Source organism: Bombina bombina, chromosome 6, assembly GCF_027579735.1.
Source record: "Bombina bombina isolate aBomBom1 chromosome 6, aBomBom1.pri, whole genome shotgun sequence".
Taxonomy (NCBI): Eukaryota; Metazoa; Chordata; class Amphibia; order Anura; family Bombinatoridae; genus Bombina; species Bombina bombina.
The window spans coordinates 792,365,734-792,383,397 of NC_069504.1; the positions used below are offsets into that span (position 1 = coordinate 792,365,734).

Here is a 17,664-nt window from a genome sequence, read left to right on the forward strand (position 1 = left end):
CCTGGTAAGCCTTATTTCAGTAGGAGATTACATTTGTGACATTTTTACACATTGTATCTTTATTCTTTTCCAACAGGTTTTTGCAGCAATTCTGTTTGTTGTTTATTCCTTTTTGGGATTTTTTTCCTTTTGTGATTTTTTTTTCACTTATTTTTTCTTCACGTCATCTTTTTTTATATTGAGGCCAGCCCCTCATGGGCATCTGAGCACCAAGAGACAAGTACTAGAACCACACTGTTTGGACTAAACTCTCGCACTAATTACTTCACAGGACTGACACCTCTATCACTCTTTCTTTTTGGATATTTGCATTTTTTTTAACACTGTTGCAGCTTTGCTCAATTTTTTCTAACATTGTTTCTAACATTTTACTTTGATTGGACATTTGGAGTTTTTGAGTTTTTTGTTTTTTTTGCCTTTTGGATTTTTCTGGATAATTTTAGGATAATTTTAGGACACTAATTTGATTCACGTTTGATTCATTTATTTTTTATTCATTTTTTATTCATTTCTATTTGTGACACCATATTGAAATTATATTTTTTTGTGTGTATAGATACATTACCTACTGTGCAAGCATGTATCGTCAGATATCTTAAATTATCATTTATTATGTCTTTATGTTAATACAGCGTGGATCCATGCATTTGTGAATTTGTATTTTTAGTATTTTAAATTTGAGCCTTGTGATTTTACCTTGTACTTTTTTATGTAATAAATTACCATTTCACACTTTTACCTTAGCCTCCGTATTGCTGGCGCCTGGGCACACTCCATACATTTGTTCTTCACTAGGTGATAGCTAGGTATCACCGCCTCAGGCATATAAGGTATAGGTGGCGCTGGGGTATACCTCTGTTCTATAGAGTACAAATCACAGCCTGTTGCTGCGAATATAGATCTATATTTATTTAGAGTAAACTTGTCCAAAAATAGCATTTGTTTATGAGAACAGATATAGGAATTAAAGAGTATATAAAGCAATGCCCTTCGCAAATCTCCCAGGGTAGAATAACCAAAATAGCAACGTTATTTAAAGAGACAGTACCTCAATATTTCTACATGAATTTAACAGCATTCCATGGTCATGTTCACATGTAGGAGTAATATCAAGATATCCAAATATACAAAATCATTTTGGTTTAAATCAATTAAAAATTGGTGAATTTTTTTTTGGAAAAGAACCCCTTATGAAACATCCAATTGGATAATGTTTCAATTGGATAACTATATCTTGTACGATTTTCATTCAAGAGAGACCCTTACACATTATCAACATATGTACCGAACAGATACTTTCTTTGCTCCTTTGGCTGTATCCATCACATACTTAAATTGGGATGATTTAAATGAAATTGCCCCAGGAAATATCTCTATTGAGACCTTTGGGTACCATAGTGTCTAATCTCCTGATCCACTGTGCCTCTTTCCTGAATAATACTTTTTGTCTATCTCCTCCTCGGCGTAATGGGGATATCCCATCTACTATTTGAAACCTCAACTGACTTTTATTGTGAGAGAATCTCGTGAAATGATGTGCCACTGGGGCATCTTCATCATCTTTGCCTATTGCTGCCTTGTGTTGACGTATCCTATCCCTGACCGTTTGGGTGGTCTCACCTACATATGCCAGACCACACGGACATTTTATCACATATATTACAAATTTAGAATTACAGGAGAACCTCCTTTTAATAGGGATCCTCTTCCCTGAAAGAGGATGGGTCACAGAATCTCCTTGTTGCATTGAATGACACAAAGCACAATTCATACAAGCAAAAGAACCTTTCTTTGTCATTTCAATAGGTTTCCTTGTGGGACCCCAATCAGCACGATTCAATTCATCTCTTAAGTTTCTATTTCTCCTATATGAGAAAAGTGGAGTATCATTGAATATACTCCCCACTTGAGTGTCCTCTTTTAATAAGTGCCAGTGTTGTAGAATAATTTTCTTTAGATTTCTACTGTGAAAGCCAAAATGGCTAACAAATGGTACAGAAAATTTCTTAGGGTCCACACGCTTTTTAGTTAGGAGACTCTTGCTCTCAATGTTTGCCACCTTGTTCATATTTTGTAGCAGAATTTCCATTGGATATCCTCTTTCTGCAAATCTTTTGGCCATCTCATCTAATCTTATCAGACAAATTTGTGGATCATTAACAATCCTTTTAGTTCTTAAGAGTTGGCCCAGTGGAAGATTCCTGATCAAAGAGGGTGGGTGGAAACTATCATACAATAATGTATTGTTCCTGTCTGTTTCTTTTGTGAATAAATCACTTCTCAATTTGTGATATACAATTGATACCATAGTATCTAAAAAGCTTCCTTGCATCTTAATTGATTCCATGGTAAATTTCAATGATTCATGAGAAGAATTAAGCCGAGATACAAATTGTATCAATTCCTCATCACCACCTGTCCAGATAAAAAAAATATTGTCTATATAACGATACCAGCCTTGCACAAAGTCTCTGTATCCCTGATCTCTGAAAATGACATCTTCTTCAAATTTCCCGACAAATAGATTTGCATAAGTAGGTGCTACATTTGAGCCCATCGCTGTTCCCTTCTTCTGGACATAAAAAGTGTCCTCAAACAAGAAGAAATTCTCATACAAGATAATCTCAAAGAGATCTTTAATTAATCTTCTTTCACTAGGAGAATATAGATTATCTTTGTCTAGGAAATAGAAGATGCTTTCAATACCTAAGTTATGGGGGATAGAGGTGTATAGGCTCGCAATGTCCATTGTAACCAACAAACTATTGGGAGGAACAACTTGAGGTGCAATCTTACATAAAAAATCTGTTGTGTCTTGTAAGTAAGACTCTAAGTATCCCAATAAGGGTCTAATAAATTGATCCAGAAATATGGCAATCGGTTGAAAAATAGATTCCGTACCTACTACGATCGGGCGTCCTGGAGGATCATGTAATCTCTTATGTATTTTTGGTAATACATAGAAAACTGGTAAAATAGGATTCTCTTTAACCAAAAATTTGGCTTGTCTTTTGGTGATTATATCAGATGCTAGAGCATCATCAACAGTCTTTTGTATCTTATTTTTAAGTCTTGTGGTAGGATCACCTGCTACGTTTACATAATTCTCAACATCCTGGAGTTGACGTAGAACCTCTTCTTTATATTTGGTTTTATTCATAATGACAAGTGTACCGCCCTTGTCGGCAGGTTTCAGAATCAAGTCATTGTGATTCTGGATCTCTCCTAGTAATTGTTTTTCCTTTTTGGACATATTGAATTTGACCCTAGTTTTGAAGCTCTTCCTTAGTTTCTCAAAGTCTTTCTTAACTAGTGTAATATATGCTTCAACTGAGGCACTGGTATGTGGGGATTGAAACTGCTTTTTGGTTTAATGTTCTGAGTATGAAACTGAAAGGGACCAGTCATCTCTCCTCTAGTAGGTTCCTCTTTATTTACAAAAAAAACTTTTTAGTCTCAAATTTCTAAAGAATCTTTGTAAGTCACATTCAATAGAAAAGAAATCAGGAAGGGTAGTGGGGACAAACGATAATCCCTTCTGTAATACTCTCAACACATCATCTCCAATTTCAGTATCTGAGATATTCACCACGAAACTATTGTTTGTTACCTCCTGTTCTGTCTTGTTGATATCTGGTATGTTGTGTCTCCTGTGTTTCCTCCCCCCCTCTCCTCTGCCTCCTCTTCTGTTTCTGGTGCTACGTCTTCTTAATGGAAAGGGACAGAGGAGTCACTAAAGTCACTATCTGATGAAGACTCCCCTGGAAAGCTGTTCGATTGTAACCCTCTTCTAATCCTTCTGAACGGTACAAAGTCAGGATTACGCCATCTATACACTTTATTATTTTGATAATCTGTTAGGTCTCTCTGGAATTTTTTATATTTTTTACTCTCCAAACTCTTTCTGAATGTGGTTAAGTCACTATCCAATTTGGATTTAAAGTTCAAAAATTCTGTCTCAGATTTTAAGTCCTTAATAGATAGTTCTACTTTGTCAATCTCTTGTTGCATTCTAGGTAATTCTTTCTGTATATATTCGATCGTTAAGATTATAATATCATATGAACATTTATTTAAAATGCCCTCAAATTTATCACAATACTCTGCATTTTCTCTGAATAATTTAGGATGTAGGTGGCTTCTGAGGCCCCTGGGAATACGTTTTTGTCTAAAATACTCTGCCAAAGTGACAGAGTGGAGATCATAGACAATTTTTTGATTAATCGTTTGTTCTAGACTTAATGGTTCCTTAATATCAGGTTCTGTGTTCAAGAAATCTCGATTACCTACACATAATGTGGCTATTCGTGAGGCATCCAAATCTGAATAGGCAAACATCTTTGTACCCTCCATTCTAATAAACCGATAATGGTGTGCATGTCACAGACCAACAATAATATAAAATTACCAAAAAAGTGACCGCACCACCTTCTAGATCAATTTGCAATATGCTCATGCACGGGATAGAGTCTGGTCCCTGACTCAATAATAATAAAAAATCAATAAATCCCAGCCTACGAGTCTTGGAAATCTTACAACAATTTTTTTTTTTATTTGTATATATTGCTTCACCATATGTTATACGTATGACAGGTAAATCAGGAAAGTCTAAATGTAAATCCACTCAAATTCACACATACCCCATCCACCATACACATCCGTTCCATACAAAAAAACATGGACTAATACAGAAAATAGATTAAATAAAACAAATGTTGCAGCACATTATAAATTTGTAACCATAACACCCCCAGGGCGTCCCCAGGGGGTGAAGACCAGCACCACCTGCATCAATAAAAAAATACAAAGAAAAAAAGAAAAAAGAAAAAAAGTCCAGTATCAAAAAAACGAAACTCTCAGCCTTTGTGCAAATCGGGAAAATTCCTTCTGTACAGATAATGTAGCAAAAAGATTATCCAGGAAAGTCAACGAATACAAACAGTCTCGCTCAACTCTGCTTCTCTGAGCGCTGTAACTGATAGAACTGTCACTTGTGTATTTCACAGGAAACCATATGTGCTTGTTGCACTTGTATCAATCGTAGTAAACTTGTGGTTCTATTGCAGTCCCTTAATTGTATGAAAGGAAATTGCTACATATATTTGTAATCCTCAATTTGCATGACTTGTCGAGAGCCAGATACACATAACACACCTGTTATTTCTTAACACATATATTTGCAATGGTGTTATATATATAAGCATCAGTGCTGTGCATATTAATGGCCCTCCATTACAGCTGACGTGTGTTTGACCACAGTCTCTTGGTATAATTGGCCTTATCAAGGGAGTTATAACTGAAATAGTGATCCAACCTCACACCCTTTAAACTTCACTCACAGTGTACTAGATTGAAAGAAGTAAACTTAATCAAAAAAATTCTAGATAAGAGGCACTCCTAGAGATGTAAACATATTTAGCCAATAGACTACAATGGAACCAAAGAAAAGGTTGTGATAACGCATTGCTTCTGGTTTTATTGTGCAATGGGAAGTGTCACCACAGAATGCTAGCTGCAACATTATCAAACATATCCATAACCATGTTCCTATTGTTCTGTCTGGCTATGATTTCTCATATGCTCTGTATGGGATAGATCCCAGGGTGTATTCACCCTAAAATAGACAAATACAGAAAAGAAGTTCCCAAGCTATAGATTAGGACTAATTTAGCCTAGACTTAAAGGAATAGGAAAATTAAAATTAAACATGCATGATTCAGATAGAGCCAGTCATTTTAAGACACTTTTAAATTCACTTCTATTTTCAAATGTGCTTTGTTCTCTTAGTATCCCTTGTTGAAAAAGAACATGAACATATCCCACACTAGTGGGAGTTAGCCGCTGATTGGTGCCTGCACACATTTGTCTCCTGTGATTGGCTAACTAGATGTGTTCAGCTAGCTGCCAGGATAACAAGAGAATGAAAAAAATTGAATAATAGAATTAAATTGGTAAGTTGATTAAAATGGAATGTTCTATCCAAATCACAAAAGAAAAAAATTAGGATTTCCTGTCCCATTAACCCTTTCATGACAGGGTCATAATGTCTACATTGGAACAACGTTCCGATGTAAACAAATTGAAATCCCGCGATCGTTCACGCAATTGCGATATTTCAATAATGGGATTGGGTCTGGGGGGCGTCCCTATGACGCTAGGAACACCCTCCAGAGCGCGATCAAATCCAGGAAGCACAGTTGGCTTCAGGACATCCAACAGCTATGACATTGTATTTCATCCTAACGGCGCTAAATCCCAGCGCCGTTTGGATGGAATACAACTGCATAACAGCGGTAAAAGTTTGTGAAACGCTAGGATTTACCATCGTAACAAATAAAGGTGACTTTCATTTGTGAAGTATAAAATACTTCATTCTGAAAGCCCCTTTATTTGTTAGCTGCGTTCGCTGCGCTGAGCTGCTAAAGGCAGCCCACGGCAGAACGCTATTTGGCTGAGAGGTGATGTTTCCACCTCTTAGCCAATAGCCATGTGGGAAATCCAGCTTGGCTCCAAGCTGGATTTCCCGCACGGCTATTGGCTAAGAGGTGGAAACATCACCTCTCTGCCGGGGGCTGCCTTTAGCTTTAGCAGCTCAGCGCAGCAAAGGTTGCTAACAAATAAAGGGGCTTTCAGAATGAAGTATTTTATACTTCCCGAATGAAAGTCACCTTTATTTGATACGATGGTAAATCCTAGCGTTTCACAAACACTAGGATTTACCATCACTTTAAGTCACAAACTTTTATGCCTGAATCTGTTTGTTTGGAATTTATTTTTGTGTGTTCTAAAATGCTATTGCTCCTGTATATTTATTTAAAACAACTGTTTCTTTCTAATTACAGTACTATCTTTATGACGGTACTATTAGACATGTGCATGGAAAAAATGTTTTTATCGGATATTTCGAGAATTTTTCCCACAAAATATTGGTAGACTGCACTATTTGGCTTTTGTTTAGCTTAAAATGAAATGTAAATCAAATAGTCGTTAAACATTTACATTTGTTTTCGTTAGACAAATGTAAATGTTTCAAAGCTACAGGCGAAAAGTTCACCTGTAGCTACAATACTTACCTTAAAGGGACATTATACACTCATTTTTTCTTTGCATAAATGTTTTGTAGATTATCTATTTATATAGCCCATGAAGTTTTTTAAAAATAAATGTATAGTTTTGCTTATTTTTAAATAACATTGCTCTGATTTTCAGACTCCTAACCAAGCCCCAAAGTTTTATGTGAATACCGTCAGCTACCTTCTCCAGCTTGCTCCTGTTTGTGTAAAGGGTCTTTTCATATGAAAAAGAAGGGGGAGGGGGGTCTTATTTACCACTTGCAGTGGGCCTTCCAGCTACCTTTTCAACAGAGCTAAACTGAGAGCTTCTAAGTAAGTTTTTAAACAGTTTTATACTGGATTTTTATATCAGTATCTGTGCATCTTATTCTTTATAGTAGTGTCTATTACATGCAGTTATATGAAAATGAGTGTATACTGTCCCTTTAATGTGTTCTGGAGAGCGCGGAGAGCACGTTAATGTAAGTATTAAGCTATTAAAAAAAAAGTAAACAAATGAATACTGATGATTTTCGTCAGTATTTATTCTTTTTCTTTATCTTTGTTGGTGCATTTATTCGGATTTTGGTTTCATTTAAATAGAATGAAAATTTGATTTTCGAGACAATGTGCATTTGTCCAAAAACAAATACACATCTCTAGATACTATGTATACAAAAGTAATAAAACTGATATAAAACTACCTTTAGGCTGTATGTATAAACTGTATTATGACATGTAAATATTGCCTGCTAAATGACATGATATTGTTGTTTATACCTGGGCACATTATACAAATGCAAATACACAAATATTCCATAATTCAAACTATTCCAAAATTCAAACCTTTTCCAGTTATAAACTGTTGGGTTTCCTACCTGTAATGATATAATCTGATTGTGATATGTGTAACCCTCTGCAAAATCTGTGAAATCAATGATTCATTTCAAAGGACAAAATGATCCTTGCTTGGGCAAAAGGGAGAACAATGGTTTGACACAGAATGAGTATTATATGATGCATGCCAATAAAATGATATGGCTAACAAAATACCATTTCAGAATAAGCAGTTAGACATTATTTTGTGTGCTCTGAGCTTAAAGGGATATAAAACATCAAAAAATGATTTCATGATTCAGAAAGAGCATGTGATTTTAAAAACTTTCTAAGTTACTTTTATTATCAATTTTTCTTTGTTCTCTTTGCATCTTTTGTTGATAAGCAGGGATATATGCTTTGGAGCCAGCCCATTTCTAGGTGGTGAATTTCAATCTCCCTGGTCTTGTCTGACCGGGGAGATTGACAGCAAGCGTTGCACAAGAGAGCAAAATAGCATTCTTGTGCAATGCTGAATTCCGCCAGCGGAATTCAGCCTGCCAGAGGCGAGCTGCGGAGGACAGTGGCGCATATGTACGCGCCTGTCTGCCGTAGCTTAATAAATTGAGCCCTATATAGCAGCAGTTTTGCAAGAATGCTATCCATTTGCAAAAGCACTAGATGACAACACTATTTCCGGCCATGGATGCCTACCTAGGTATCTCTTCAACACAGAATATCATGGGAATGAAGAAAATTCGATAATAGAAGAGAATTAGATTTTTTTTTTAAATGGTATGCTCTGTCTGAATCCCAAAAGATAATTGTTGGGTTTCATATCCCTTTATTCTCACCACACCTGTTTATACTGCACTTTTACAATAAGTCACTTAAATTTTGAATACTTACAGTGGTTCTATAAAATTATAAAGGTAATTGAGGCAGTTGGATACCAATTACTTGAGGGTGCAGTCAAGATACAGAGAATGTGTGAAACCACACAACACTTTTCCAGTTCAAAGAAACTACCATAGACTATTCAGAATATGTTTGCTACAGTAATAAAGATAAATATCAAAAGGATTAGAAAATTAAACTGACTAATCCCTTTTTTTAAACATTATTTGCATCGTATCTCATATCTCTGTAGTTGCAATGAGGTAAGATATTAATAAAGCATGTATATGCCAGTATGAGAATAGAAATATGTGTACAGTGTCATATAAATGGGCCTGGCTACTTGATTCTTTTTAGTGTTTAAAAAGGATAGATAACGCCTTTATTTCCCATTCCTTAGCTTTGCATAACCAACATTGTTATATTAATATAACTATTTTATATGCACTGAGAGGTTTTTATATGTATATTTCAAATCTTTAAGCAATATATTTTCAATAAATTTACATTATTAATAAATGAATATATTTATATTCTAAATACCCCATGTATTTAATTTCTATGAACATTTTTATGAACATGTTTTGCATTGTGAAACACTTTTTACTCATAGTATTATTTATTTTATAGTAGTTTTTTCCCAGCTTCTAGTGCCGCTCATATCTTTTTTCCTTTCTTGTTTTTCACATTTCTAACCGTTTTAGGAGAATAACGGTATATAGAGAGCAGGCATTGGGAACCTTTCTTATTCCTGGGTCGAGAGTCCCTTTCATTGTTTTAATATAAATTATAATCTTTTCTAAGCCTGTTTCTAAGCCTCTGCAGGCCGCTTCTTATCTCAGTGCATTTTATTAGCTTTTCACAGCCAGACAGTGCTAGTACATGTGTGCCGTATAAATAACATTTTGAACACTCACGTGGAGTTATTTATGAGTCAGCACTAATTGGCTAAAATTCAAATTTGTAAATAGCATTGAGACAGTCTGCAGAGACTTAGATACAAGATAATCACAGAGGTAAGAAGTGTAGTAATACAACAGTGTTAATTATGCAAAACTGGGGAATGCGTAATAAAGGTAGTCTGTCCCTTTAAAGGCACAGCATATTTTCTATAAGCATTTCTATACACTAGTTGAAAATGTAATATTATCAATGTTAGATCAATTCAAATCTGCTTTTTCTTAAAATAAAATGCACTTTACACTTTAGTTATTAAATAATCATAAGTATAAAAGGTGTTATCAGGAGAGACAGAAGTTCAGTTGATAGTCAAAGCAGCCCCAGCCTATTAGTGCCCCTTTATTTCAAAACACTGGGCCTTAAAATAAGCCTGCTTTGGCATTTTTTTTAAAGGGACACTAAACCCAAATGTTTTCTTTCATGATTCAGATAGAGCATGCAATTGTAAGCAACTTTCTAATTTACTCCTATTATCAATTTTTCTTTGTTCTCTTGCTAACTTGATTTGAAAAAGAATGCATCTAAGCTAAGGAGACAGCATATTTTTGGTTCAGGACCATGTTCAGCACTTTTGTATTGGTGCTGTCCAATCAGCAAGGACAACCCAGAATGTTCACCAGACATGGGCTGGCATGTAAAACTTACATTCTTGCTTTTCAAATAAACATAACAAGAGAATGAAGAAAATTTGATAAATAGGAGTAAATTAGAAAGTTGCTTAAAATTGCATTCTCTATCTGAATCATGAAAGAAAAAAAATGGGTTCTGTGTCCCTTTAATGCTGAAGCAGGCAACAATTGAGTGCATATGTTTGCAATCCCAGAGTTTACTGGTGGGTTCACACCTTGCACTAGCTGACCAATCAATTATGTGCACAGACCTTAGGGTCTTTCAGAGCTGATAAACTAGTGTTAAATAAATAACGTATTGCATAACACTATACAATAATATACTAGGCCTAGGGCCATACATTTCCCTTTAATTGAGAAACAAAATGGGTGTGCATTGTGGAATCACAAGTAATTTTAACTGCAACTCTTTTATACGCAACTGAATACAGTGAGTACAGTGTCCACTGATAAATAAGAAAATGGTTAAAATTATTATACAATCTCTCTCTCTCATCTGACCCCCACTGGGAGATTAATTATTAGATTAAACAATCTCTCTCTTATCTGACCCCCACTGGGAGATTAATTAGTGTTTTTGTATCTTGTTTGCATAGCTTTTTCTACAGGTAAAAACAGCTATTTCAAAATAAAGATAAAGGAGCTGTTTACAAACAATAAAATACACTTCAGGTAAAATAGACCACAGGAAAAAAAAAACTTTCGGCTATACTATTTAGTTTGATTCATTTCACTCTAATTGAACTCTGAATATTGTGGTCTTTCCAAATGCACTACATTTCTATAAAGTAATCTTACACTTTATAGGAAATCTAGGCAGACTTTGTTGGTCTATGGTTCTAATCTGTCCTTAAAATCTATGTTTAAATACAAAAATGTTGTGCTGTCTCATGTGAAGGAGTTGTGACAGTCTAACTCCTACTGAACATTTTCTTGCCTCTGGTAAAGCAATGATTGGTCAAACGTGCTATGGAATTTTGTGGTGCTATACAAATAAATTATAATAATAAGTGATAATAGATCATACAGCTATAGAACAGATATATTTTTTGTCATATTAGAATGCATCACAATAAATCACTTACAGGCAAAGTATTTCAATTGGACACAAATATCTATTTCTTACCGCTTTATATATGAGACTTGCTGTAATCAGGATTTTAGGCTGAGGACATAACATCAGTAGGTGTGTATGCAACTTGAAATTGCCTAAACAAACTTAAAGTTAGCTAGATCTGACACATTAGTTACTAGTCTTATCATACTTGATGTGCTGCTTGGGACCCGCAGAGCACTGCTGGTCCAGAGCAGAAACTGCCACTGATCCAATCAGCAGCACAATTCCCACATCTAGTCAGCACTGCTGATTGGACAAGTGACAGTTTTCGCTCTGGACCAGATTAAACACACAGCATTACAGTGTTGCTAGTGTTAAAATGACATGCTCTAATAGATTAGAGAATGTAATCCTAACACTGTAACGACCCTTTAAATAATAAACACACACTGAATTGCATCGGTTTCCTGCAGTTGTGCAAAATTGAGTATTTGTATGCATGAAAATTCAATTTAAAAAGATAGCATTCTAAATTGTTTGCTTTGTCATACAAATGGGACAGGAAACTGATTTCCATCTTAGTAACAATCCTATATAATAAAAGGCCAAGTATGTTTGTCCGACGCCTTAGAATTTGCTATAACAAAATTGTTGAAAACAATTTAAAGGGACAGTATACACCAGTTTTCATATAACTGCATGTAATAGACACTACTATAAAGAATAAGATGCACAGATACTGATCTAAAAATCCAGTATAAAAGCGTTTAAAAACTTACTTAGAAGCTCGCAGTTTAGCTCTGTTAAAAATGTAGCTGGAACACACACTGCAAGTGGGAAATAGCAGACACTCTCCCTCACCCGTTCCTCTGCATATGAAAATACTCTTTACACAAACAGGAGCAAGCTAGAGTAGGTATACATCAGTATTCTCCTAAAACTTTGGGGCTTGGTTAGGAGTCTGAAAATCAGTGCAATGTTATTTAAAAATAAGCAAAAATATTAATTAAAAAAATAAATAAAAGCTGTATAGGCTGTCCTGAGCCTCACTCTGCCGCGATCTTGCTAAAATTAGAGAGCTTGCGCTATTTCTGCAGGGGCAGAGCAGAAATAGTCTTGCATCGGGCAACAGTGATGCCGATTGTTGGTGGCGTGGGAGGGTTAGGAGGGAGGCAGGTGGGCAGCCCATCGCTGGAGGGGGCATGACGGGCAGGAACACTACACTACAGAAAAAATGTATGCTAAGAGCGGCAGGGAGGTGGAAGGAGGGAGGGGGAGGAGGGAGAAGGAGGTACAGGGGGATCTTAGAGTGGAGAGGGGGAATAAAGACTAGAGAAAGAATCTTGGAGGGACATTTTGGCCACGTACATGGGCTTTAAAACTAGTGCTGACATATTTCACAACAATGTAAACAATAGTAATATTAAATTGAGAGTCTCGCACAAAAATTAAATGTTCTAACTTGTGAGTTAGTGACCCAAGATTACTATGGGCCAGATTACAAGTGAAGCGCTAATTAACGCTCCCGCTCAAACGTTAATTGCACTAGAGGTAAGCTTTTTGGGCTCGCCGGGTTGCGCTTGTATGAGTTGAATGTAAACTGTTTTTGCTTGCGCCCTAACCCAACAAGTTAGAATATTGTGTGCAGGTTCACATAGTTCCCCATAGAAGTCAAGGGAGATTGCATATTCTCATGTGAGCTAACCCAACATGAAAATATTAATATTTCACATTCCAATGTTCTTCTCATAACAGACTATGTTCTATTTATTCATAAATACATATTTCTACATCTATCTGATGGTATGTTGGTACTTTATACCTATATATATATATATATATATATATATATATATATATATATATATATATATATATATTATAGATGATTATATATAGGTATAGATATATACAGATATATATAGGAATATTTATTTATAAATACATAGAACATATTCTGCTATGTGCAGAACATTGGCATGTGAAATATTTACAGTAAACAGACACTATAACACTTTATTAAATATCAATATTGCACAAATATCTTTAGCTATGTATATGTATGTATCTCTATGTTAAAGCCTTTTGACTGCCTTTTTTATGTGACACTTTATAGTTTCATCAAACAATTAACCAGAGCTCTGAGGATGCAGTAATCATTCTCGTGTAAATCACGATCGCGTTTGATGTCAACTCGTAATACGAGTGATAAGCCAGACGAGCCCGAACACCAGCGATAAACCCCTTATCGCTTGCGCGCAAATGTTTGCACTCCACTCGTAATCTGGCCCTATGTGTTTAGCACCCACAAAACGTGATAAACAGTAACACACAGGTAAATCCACCAGTGAGCCAATTACAAGTAGCAGCATATGTACTCGCCAATGATTGGTGGTTTTCTGCTCTGGGGTTGCAATTCTTAGGGCTCCTGAATGGGACTTTACTTATGTGTTTAATCCCTTCTTAACCAATGTCTCTAAAAGGACATCAAAGTAAAAAATAAACTTTCATGATTGAATTTACTTTTATTGAAAAACACATTTAGGTAGGCTCAGGAGCACAACGCACAACTGGGAGCTAGCTGGTGATTGGTAGCTACACACTTCTTGTCACTGGCTCACCAAAAGTGTTCTGCCAAGTCCCAGTTCCTCAACTTTCCAATGTACTTCTGTTATCAAATTGACTTTGTTCTATTAGTATCCTTTCTCGAAAGAGCAGCAATGCACTACTGGGAGCTACCTGAACATCAATCAGATGAGCCAATAACAAGAGGCATATGTCTGCAGCCACCAATCAGCAGATAGCTCCCAGTAGTGTATATTTGCTCTTGAGCCTTTTATTTTCAACAAATAATACTAAGAGAATGAAGCAAATTAGATAATAGAAATCAATTGGAAAATAATTGCTTGCTCTGTCTGAATCAAGAAAAAAAAATTAATTAAACTATATGTTTAAAGTCAATGTCAAGTTTGATGAATCAGTGCCCGGTTTTTAAAAACCGTATTAAAAACAGGGGCACTTTCATGCATCAAACTTTACAATGTAAAGTGTGATGCATGAAAGTGCCCCGGTTTTTAATAGTGTTTTTAAAAACCTGGCACTGATTCATCAAACTTGACATTCACTTTAACCCCTCTAAAGGGACTAAACACAGTTATATGCAAACAACAGTGCAATAACAAAATGCTATAACTAACCTATAATGCCCCAACATTGTTGCAAATGCTGTCTGCACAAGTACAGTTGTCTCAAAAAGGGTTTAGGTAGAACAGAAACTATAAACACAAAATATTGATAAAGTATTGTTTTCCTCTGATTATTGTGTAGTAGTGTTGGACTGCTCTACACTAATACATTATTGTGGAATGCATAAAAAAGGTAAATGTGGTTAAATATAATCTACCTTATCAAAAGGATGCAATGAAAAACAGCAGCCATGGTAAATTAGCGTATCCAGTTCCAATACGTAAATAATTCACAGAAGTGCATATTTGTAAGGTAATGCTGGGTAATCATTAGCATAAATGTATTCTTTTAAAGTTAGTCATGTTTAAAATGGAATGTTATGTTCCATTTAATTTTAAGCAAGTTGTCATTCTCTAGTAAGTATGCCAAGTGGTGACAACAAACACATATTGTTACTCTAAACACCATTCAAAACACTCAACTGTAATTAAGGAAAGTGCAAAGCAATAAAAGTCAATATTTACTTGTTTTGATAATTATATAAGAAAATAATCACGTTGTCTGTTCCATTAAAATATTATTATCTACCAGTTTATCAAAACAAGAAAGACATGCAAGTTTTATAAAAATGTATACATGGGGTTAAAAGGAATTTTGTATTCTTCGGATTTAGAATGTTATTCAATTCTAGCAGTGAATGGGTTATTCTGACTCTGATAAGTATTAGCTCACACTACAGCCCTTTAAAGGTGCAGGAAAAGAAACTTACTGTGTGCGATCAGCTCCAAGGACAGAGATGAAGTGTGAACAGTGAGACGATGAAAGAAATTTCAGGGAGGAATTCTGAAGCCCCTGCTGGCTGCCACTGGTATTGCAACCACATACCAGACAAACCGATTGCATTATAGTGAATTTAGAACTTGGGTGTGACTTAAATTCCTGCATTATTTTAAAGGTAAAATTGAAAAATGTGTAATATTATCCCATGCTTTATTAAATGGGTTTCATACAATGACCTCAAATTCGTGATTGCAAGTTTTCTTTCAATGGAAAGACGCCTTTTAGCATAGTTGTGTTTTATTGATAACAATATCTTTCCTAAACTATAAACTATTGTTCAGTAGTCATTTAGAAACAGTGGCAACTGTTCCAATAAATCAGAATTCTCTTGATAAGTTTAATCAAAAGTTAACCACATGGCTTAAATCACAACTTTAAACAATTAAAAAAAACATATGTTAAGTAAAAGGGACAGTCTACTACAGACTTGTTAATGTTTAAAAAGATAGATAATCCCTTTATTACCCATTCCCCAGTTTTGCATAACCAACACTGTTATATTAATATACTTTTCACCTCTGTGATTACCTTGTATCTAAGCCTCTGCAGACTGCCCCTTATTTCAGTTCTTTTGACAGACCTGCATTTTAGCCAATCAGTGCTGACTCTTAACTCCACAGGAGTGAGCACAATGGTATCTATATGGCACAAACTAGAACTGTCTAGCTGTGAACAACTGTCAACATGCACGGAGATACGAGGCGGCCTCCAACGGCTTAGAAATTAGCATATGAGCCTACCTAGGTTTAGCTTTCAAAAAAGAATACCAAAAGAACAAAGCAATTTTGATGATTAAAGTAAATTGGAAAGATGTTTAAAATTGCATGCCCTATCTGAATCATGAAAGTTTAATTTTGACTAGACTGTCCCTTTAAATGTGATAATTTAAAAGGATACTAATTATGGACTATAATTGAAAAGGTGTATAAAAATATGAGAGGACGAGGAAGAGGAGTCAGTGCATGAACAGGCTTCGTTCCCCTGCAGTTTCTCCAGAGGCGGTTGTTCGCGCCAGGAGCTCACCTTGCACTAAGGAAGAGAACAACTCATTCTCGGGTTCTCTCAAAACTTGCAGCCAGTCAGTAATTACACCCTGGCAATTCCTCCACAGCGTATGTTCCAGCTACGCTGAATAAGATCTCTTACTACCCGGAGCTGGACCTAGCTGGCTGTATGTACAAGCTCCTTAAAGGGTAAAGAAAGAACTGTTTCCCCCCCCCCCTCACTCTGGATAGGAGAGAGGGGCGGACAGCCAGGGTTATCGGCATTAAAAATTGACAGAAAACATAGGATAATTCCCGCACTCACCCCAATGTCTAAAAACTTAAAAACATTGCCCCAGTTAACAACGCGCAGGAGAAATTAGGCTCCAGCTGGGAAGCTCACTGCTGATCGTGCTTTCCCTAGCCACCGCTGCTGCGAGTAGGGAGATGCGGTCACTTTGAGACACCTGAGATATTGCAATCAAGGAGAGACTACCCCAGCTGTAGCCCCTACCGTGCTGGTGCAACGAGGTGAAAACGTGAAGCTGACTGTGTCCACCCCAGCATTTTTTTCCTTTTGCGGACTGCTTACCTGGGAGCCTCCCACCGAGATTGAGTTCCAGACTGCCCTCCTCACCCACCGGTGCTGCGTGTGGGGAGCAGGCAGAAGGCTGTGTCCGGTATATCTTCATGACGGAACCTCCCGTATAGCCGTCGATCTCCCTCTGACTCAGCTGCAAGGAATGCTAACTCGGCTGCCTGTGCGGTCGCAGGAATAGAGTGAATAGCAGAGCGGGTCAACCGGAGTGGCAGGAGCCTGGGCAGCGTTAGCTCAAACGCCAGACACTGAATCCTGCAGGAGAAGAATCAAACCAGGGAGAAAAGCATCGCATTGATCTACCACCTCTGGGCTAAAGATAAAGTTCATCGTCATTGGATAGGTGAGTGCAGGACAAAGCTGGACTTTTTCTCTACATAATATATGTTGATCCTAAACAAGATGGGATATAGCAATTTTAACACTTGCTAGCATTAGAATTGGCGGTGGCTAATTGCTGAGACCTATCGTATATACGCTAACAAGGAAAAAAAAAAAAAAGTTGAAAAAGCAGAAAACAGCTTACACCCCAGGCATAGGGGACGATTAATTGTCAGAAAAACTTTTTGTAACAACAAAGACTTAATAAACAGGGGAGGAAAATAAGAACTTTACATACCTCCTGAATTTACTATAAACTCAAGAA

At 36.3% G+C, this 17,664-nt stretch overlaps 1 protein-coding gene across 1 annotated transcript in view; it reads right to left on the reverse strand.

Annotated features, from left to right (window-relative positions):
• LOC128663668 (four and a half LIM domains protein 1) overlaps positions 1-15,383 on the reverse strand; it is a 148,529-nt gene extending 133,146 nt beyond the window's left edge. The window contains exon 1 of the mRNA XM_053718108.1: positions 15,367-15,383. The gene's annotated coding sequence lies outside the window, so the exon portion shown is untranslated. The remainder of the gene's footprint in view (positions 1-15,366) is intronic.
• Positions 15,384-17,664: the final 2,281 nt, after the last annotated feature.